The sequence below is a fragment of the Lipotes vexillifer genome, unplaced genomic scaffold (genome assembly GCF_000442215.2).
Source record: "Lipotes vexillifer unplaced genomic scaffold, Lipotes_vexillifer_v1.1 scaffold815, whole genome shotgun sequence".
Taxonomy (NCBI): domain Eukaryota; kingdom Metazoa; phylum Chordata; class Mammalia; order Artiodactyla; family Lipotidae; genus Lipotes; species Lipotes vexillifer.
The window spans coordinates 2,749,249-2,756,966 of record NW_006773723.1 but is presented as its reverse complement, the minus strand read 5'-3'; the positions used below and the strand labels follow the sequence as shown (position 1 = coordinate 2,756,966).

Here is a 7,718-nt window from a genome sequence, read left to right as displayed (position 1 = left end):
GGAAGAGCTGGATGCAGGACTTGAGCATTCCTCTCGTTTGTATAAAACCAGAAGTAGGCACTACCTGCAGTAGGAGCTTCCAGCTGTCAATGGCAGGAGGCAAAGTCGGATGCCCAGCCCAGGAGAGAAGTGCACTAAATCTTTACCTTATGAACCTTAAAAAGGCCCTCCATGGGCCTCTGCCTCTTTGTCTTCTTAAAGGTAAGAGGGCTCACTCCAAATCTCTGGACTATCTCAATCTAGATAAAATGAACATCAAGGAGCCACTGACACAGAAGTGCTACAGTACCAGCTTCAACACTTAACCCTCAGAGGGGACCGTGTGTTTGCTAGGAATAATACATGAGTGACTTGCAGAGAGTGTAAACCAGTTTAGGTCAGCGTACACTTGGCTTGAAAATTCCACTGTTGTACTCCGTACAGGACTGTTTACATTATAGATGGTTAAATCAACTAAGTGTTCCTGGAACATAAAAATTGGATAAATTTTGAATACAGAAATGAAATCACAGGTACTTGAGGCAAAATCATTCTAGAGCATGCAAATGCAAGGAAAACAGAACGCTGACCATTCGTTTGCATAGCTTTTTAGTACAGTAATATCTTTAAAATTCTGATACTCAAATTGGGAATGTTATCTGCTTGGTTGTTGCTGACTTGCTATGATTCATTAGAAATTTATATCTTAAGTACTCACATACTTCTTTAATCTCTGTATTTTACTATAAAATATATATAGTGATTTGTTTCATGAAATTTAGAACTTGAACATTGCTAAATGGACCACTTTTTATTTTTAAATATTGAGTTTAAATATTTTATAACTGGTTTTGCACTGAAAAAATTAACATTTCAAACTGATAAGAGAAAAATCTTTCTTCACTTGCCTCAGTAATATTAAGCAATGAATTTTTTGTTTCCGCATGAAAAGTTATTGATCTCTGTAAATTATTTCTTTATAGCATTATTAAAGTGTGTCTTCATAAAATTAAATTGGGGATACAAAATATTTATTTTACAACGGGTGGGGAGAAACTTTACCGGAAAATTTCCAACATGAAGTTTTCATAAGTTGAAAAAGTTTCCTTAGTGCTTATTTTCTAATTTAAAATTCATCTGGAACTTTAAAATGGAAAGGATTCTTTAAATTGTGGATTATAGGCATAATACTGTTTGCATCTGAATGTTCTGTAAGTGAATGGAACTCTAATAGAGGAATTCATGATTTCTACTCTCAAATGCTTAAACTAAGTATGAAGTGATACCATTCAGCATGGCATCGGGTCGTTTCAGTTTTACTTCTGTGCAGCACCGGCATTCACTGTAATTCCAGTTTCTAGGATTAGCGCAGGAGCCTAAAGTGCCTCTACAGTTTTAACGAGTTAATCCTGGATTACTTAACAATTTATGTCAATTGCACTGGTTTAATTTGTTGTTAAAGGAATAATGCCCTGGCTTTAGTAACAATTGCAGCTCAACTATTCCTGAATATATTTTGGGAAAAAAATGTATGTAATTTACCTTTTGTAAAAGTTTCTATTTTTTTTCTTTTTTGACTCTTGAAGGTGCAATTTATTACTGAATTGGCATTTCTGGCAGCATAGACCTCCTTTTCTTCTTTTTTAAATTTATTTATTTATTTTTGGCTGTGTTGGGTCTTCGTTGCTGCGTGTGGGCTTTCTCCAGTTGCCGCGAGCGAGGGCTCCTCTTCGTTGCGGTGCGCAGGCTTCTCTTGTTGCAGAGGCTTTAGTAATTGTAGCACACTGGCTCAGTAGTTGTGGCTCATGGGCTCTAGAGAGCAGGCTCAGTAGTTGTGGTGCACCAGCTTAGCTGCTCCGCGGCCTGTGGTATCTTCCCGGACCAGGGCTCGAACCCGTGTCCCCTGCATTGGCAGAGGGGTTCTTAACCACTGTGCCACCAAGGAAGCCCAGCATAGACTTCCTTGTTTTAAATTTTATTTTGTGGGCTGTGAATTTCTAAGGTTGCTAAGATTTCTTAGCAATCTTGCTTATAAAATAAGAACACCTTTTAATTAAATGAGTGGGTCATTCCTGGTGCAGTTGTGACTTTTCTTTGGCAAGAATGAATGTCAAATTCTAGAGCAGAATAACTATTAGAAAACCCTAGGAACTCTTAATCAACGTTTATTATACTTTCGCTGAAAGAGCCTTGGGGAAGTTGGCCCATATCTTACTGAGGTGATCAGATTTCTTGGTGGGCTGGAAATTTTCAGCTGTTGTACATTTTAAAGTAAATTGAACCACTGTAACATATTGTATTGACGAATGATCACTAAGATTAACTATATCTATACAGTCATTAGTTTGACAAGAAATAGAATCCTGTCAGATGCCAAAGAGTGGGATTTTTACATTTAATGATTAAGCACCATTATTTATTGACGATTTTCCCTGTGGAACTGTATTATTTCTAAGTATGAAATAAAAGGGTGATGTAAACACACACACACACACAAAGAAATCTTAAAAGTTGCTTTGCTTGTACCTCAGAAACACAAAAGGAGCCAAGATGATTAACGTTACTGTTTTTTTCCTGTCCTATTCTCACATAGGAATCTGAGCAAGTGCTATCTCAGCAGCTACCTAACCATAACAACTATTCTTAAACATGAAAAAAAAAATCCTCCAGAAATTTTATTTAGTAAATATCTATGCACTTACAAAGAATCTCAACAATGAATTTTGTGATGATACTTGAAAAGTGGTTTTAGTTTTATAAAGTACATTATACTTTCTAGTAATTTGGCAATATCCCTGGGAATTTAGATAGTAATATCAGAATGCTACCTACACAAGAAGCCTAGTTCAATAATTACTTGCTGATTAATTGCATTACAATTATTTCTAAAAGTGAGACAGAATATTCAAGTGATTTGAGTATGGTTTCTTGTCCAATTTGTGGGAAAAGCTGAGAAATAAGGTAAGTCCTCAGGTTATTTTTTTTTTTAAACTTACACGGGGCTTCCCTGGTGGCGCAGTGGTTTAGAGTCGTCCTGCCGATGCTGGCGACATGGGTTCGTGCCCCGGTCTGGGAAGATCCCACGTGACATGGGACGGCTGGGCCCGGGAGCCATGGCCACTGAGCCTGCGTGTCCAGAGCCTGTGCTCCGCAACGGGAGAGGCCACAACAGTGAGAGGCCCGCGTACCGCAAAAAAAAAAAATTTTTAAAAATTTAAAAAATAAAATAGAATTACAGAAATTTCTAAACACACAAAGGCACTGTAACATAATAAACTTCATGCTCCCATCACCCAGTTTCAACAATTATCACCATTTTATTTTGCCAAACATTTCATCTTTCTTTCTCTTTTTTCTTGTTGCAGTATTTTAAAGCAAATCCTAGATGTATTTCACCAATAAGTATTTCAGTATATATCGCTAATACATATTTTTATATTTATATGTTTATCTTTATATTTTACATGTATTTGTAGTAGATCAACAGTTTCCAAAAAAAGTGGCCAAAGGACTTAGACACCTAACAAAATATGCTCATACCCTTCTTTCATTTTTCCTCTATGTATTTCTCTCCCTCAAAAGAGGAAATCCAAATCAATTTTAATGGGTCAATAAACACAAAAGTAAAAAATACAAAACCCAGTAATCTTGATGGCAGAAATTTTAAATGTCAGCTTTAAGGTTACTTTAAAACATTTCAATATGTTCCATTTCCATGAAAAGTACAAGCAAATCCCACTATTTTCCTCCAAGAAATCAGATCCCTGGAAAAAGTCATAGTATGGAAATTCCATTCTGGGTACTCCAAAACTCCTGAGGTTGTATAAAGGCTGTGTATATACAATTTGCTATGGAAATCGTGGTGGTATTTAATAAAATATAAATTATTCCTGGGTGCCTCACCTTGTTAAATATTTATTTGGTATATAATTTAACAAAGATTCTCTGATATTACTATTTTATGGGTTTATCAAATTTTTAATTTATTCTAATTCTAATATGGAATTTTAATTTCACTCATTAAAAAGCAATCCATTCACTACAGAGGCAAATAACTGACGTGTAGAGCAGCCATAAAGCCTGGCAATAGAGGCAACCATATATAATAAATGGTTTATTGATATTACATGACAATACATTATGTTTGATTGTTGTCCCTCATTAATGATGCATAGTTTAGTGTGCTGGGCAGAATGGCAATGGATGGGATACATTAACACTGCATTTCTAGCAATCCTTGTACATACATCTGTAATGCATTGCCTCCAATCATTAGTCTCAAATGATACCTGGAATCAACAGAATCAGCAACACCTGGGAATGTTAAAAATGCAAATTTTCAGGACCTCACCCCAGACCTACTGAATGAGAAACTTGGGCTCAATTGCCTGTTTTAACGAGCTCTGCAGGTGATTTTGATGCAAGCTAAGGTTTGAGAACCACAGGCTCGAATTATTTGTGCCTGATTTTACTGAACAAAAAAACAAACCAAAAACCCTTCCATTTCAGCATACCCCAAGCATAGAGCTGCCAGATTTAGCAAATAAAAATATAGGACACCTGTTACTTCAGATAAAAAAGTAAATTTTTAGTATAATCATGTCCTTGCAGTTATGTCCCATGTATATATCCCACTTATGCAAGGGATATATAAATATCTCCATGCATACTTATACTAAAAAGTTATTTGTTGCTTATCTGATATTCAAATTGAACTTTTCATCCTGTGTCCTGAGCTTTTCTGGCATCCATACCCAAGGGTGTTCTGATCTAGCCAGCATTCGGCATACTCCACAGGGCTATGTCATCCAATCCAGTTTTAGAAATTATCACCCCTACCAGCCTCTCACCACTCTGGGGTCATGTTCTGGTTGCTCTCCGAGTGACCTTCCCTCACCTGTCAAGAGCATGCACACTGATTGGTGTGTGTTTAACATGGTCGAACAGGACAGAGTCACCTATATTTTTACTTGTGGCCACTCTGTAGGTAGAGATATTGGGTGTCAGCTGAAGACAAAAGCTAAAGAAATGTGTACCAAATTTCACCTAGCTAATTTAACTTATGAAAACAGTTAAACTTATGAAAACAGTTGTTCAAAGAGCTTTACATTTCATGCAAGATTCTGGATTTCAATAAGAAATAATTAACTGTGGATAAAAATGTTTTTATATTTCTTAGCAGAGCTGCATGCTGATGGTGAGTCCTTGCCTACAACCATCCCTAACGAAGTCAGACAACTAAAACCAAACAACTCTGAAATATAAATCCTTCCTGAATTAGTTTTACAGTCTTTGTTTTTTCATTTTTCAACTGTTACCCTGTTTTCCTTTTAAATTTACATGAAATGCGTAAATTTTAAATACACGGTTCGGTACGTTTAGACAAACATGTACCCCTGCCCCGTTGAGAGAGAACATTTCCTTCACTCTAGAAAAAATCCTCAAGCCCCACCCCCCAGCTCCAGAGGAAACCACTGTTCTGATTTTTATCACCATACATTATTAGTTTTGTGTGTTCCAGAACTTTCATGTGACTGGAATTGCTTTCACTTTTACATATTCAAAACATTTGGCTGTATGGCAGGGAATTTATAATGTATTTTTATTTCTTTCTTGCCTCTGAAATGACCTGTAAAGCTCTAAAGTTAGGACCTCGTGCCCCCATCCTCAAGAGGCAGGAAGGGGGCTGGACGTTTTTCTGGTCTGAGGGGAATGACTATAGGAAGGAGCGGAAAAAGGTCAGGGTTCCCCGATGGCGTCCTGAGATGGATCCCCACTGCAAGAAGCACTTGGGTCAGGGGACCGTGAGGGGCATCAAGAGAACACCTAGGAGCTGTGCCAGATGGAGAACACCTCCAGCACCCCAGTGGGCTCCGCGAGGCAGCCACGCCATTGCATTTACGGCAACGCCTATCACTAAGCCTCTAGTCCTATAGTGGCTGCCTGTGTGCTCCAAGATATCTGTAATGAAGACGAGTCTCTGTAGCATCCTAGTACTCTTCTGGTGGGAAAGAGCTCCTGTATCTGTACTTTGGGGGCAGACTAGACAATAATGGTACACCCTAAATTAAGGACAGAGGAATGTAGATACCCCTGCTCCAACTAATGTAAGTTAAACATACAATTTTAGTGCTTTTCAAAGTACCCGCTGGAGTAGTACCTATTATTTTGCAAGTCTACTACCCAGACAGAACGTAAAATTTTAAATGCCAGCAGTATGTAATCTAATATTATCCTCTAGGGAAAACTTATTTGTACAATGTTCACTTTTGCTCACATTCCTGGAGGATCCAGGGACAAAAAATATATATAAATCCAAACAGACTTGTTACTGGTATGGTTAATTTATACAGTACATACAAATGTTATATTTGAGACAAATTTAGAAAAATACAAAGAATAAAATGCAATTTAAATGACCCCCCCCCCCAGTACATTGATGCTCATCACAAATCCTCACTCCCCCGACTTGTTCTCAGACTTAACGGAATTTCCCAAAAGCAAACTTACCTACAGATCCTTCCATGAAGCTGCCGAAGTTATTCTTACTCACCAGACGTGTGGCCCATCCCTATCAGGTCCCAAGGACCCTCACCTACCCCGTGTCTGAGGAAGCCTCGTAGTTTTATCACACACGACACAAAGCCTTCCTGTCTCTTTGCTGTCGGAGGCTGCGTCCTCCTGGAGCTGGTTCCAGCAGAGTTTGAGGAGCAAGATGCTTATTAAGGATCAACACGTGTGAAAGGAAGGGGGTGGAAGCAGAATTAGAGGATACAGGTGAACAGTGAGGTAGACCCAAAAAACATGGCTGCGAGCTCTGGGGTAAGAAAGCCTCACGCCCTGCCCCCTGCCCCCGCCCCTTCTCTAGATGCCTCTCTCCCATCACCGGATGCATGCAGCTCCAGGAAGAGTGGGACCTGGGGCCAATCAGCTCAGGAGAGGAAGCACACCTGAGGAGCTGACAGATGTAGGATTTGCTGACCACTGCATGAGCACCAGCTGGACACCAAATCCTTCCTTGAAGGGAGATACAAGTACCTGGCCCTACTATTCTCCAACTCTCTGCAAGACCTGTATGGATTTCTCTCCATCGCACAAATCACCATGGTCTCCCTTATCTTGGAGTGTGTCCATTGCCTGGAACATTTCCCCATGGTCTCCCTGGCTGATTCCTGCTCATTCCTCAGATCTCATTCTTAGGAAAGACTTCCCTCCCCCACTCCTTTGTAACACTCATCTCGCTTATAATTTGCTTAATGCCTTTGTTCCCCGCATACACACCCTCCATTAGAGCAGGGAGGATGTGGGGCTGGTTTGCGCTGTGTCCTCAGTGTTGAGCGATGGTGCCAAGCACAGAGGAAATGTTCAGTGTATATTTGATGAATGGGTTACTTAACTAGATATACCTGGTGTTCGGCTTGGGTTCCCCCAGAAGCTGATCCTAAAGCAAGGATTCGAGGGCAAACCCTTTCTTTGAGACATGATTCCCGGAAACACTGGTGGGAAAGTGGGGGAGTGAGATCAGAAAGGAAAAGCAGCTAATTAATTACCCATCACCACCGTGGGCGATGAGCTTCATTCTGATGGGAAAACCTGAGAACCAGCGCTGGACATGTTCCTTGAAGTTACCCATCCAAAAATGAGTGACCGGTTACTGTATGATTCCATTTGTCTGAAATGTCCAAAACAGGCCAATTCAAAGAGACAGAAAGTAGATTAGTGGTTGCCGGGGGCGGGGG

General features: G+C 39.5%; 1 pseudogene; it reads left to right on the top strand.

Moving 5' to 3' along the window:
- Window positions 1–346, top strand: part of LOC103084644 (UNC119-binding protein C5orf30 homolog) — a 715-nt pseudogene extending 369 nt beyond the window's left edge.
- The last annotated feature ends 7,372 nt before the right edge of the window (window positions 347–7,718 follow it).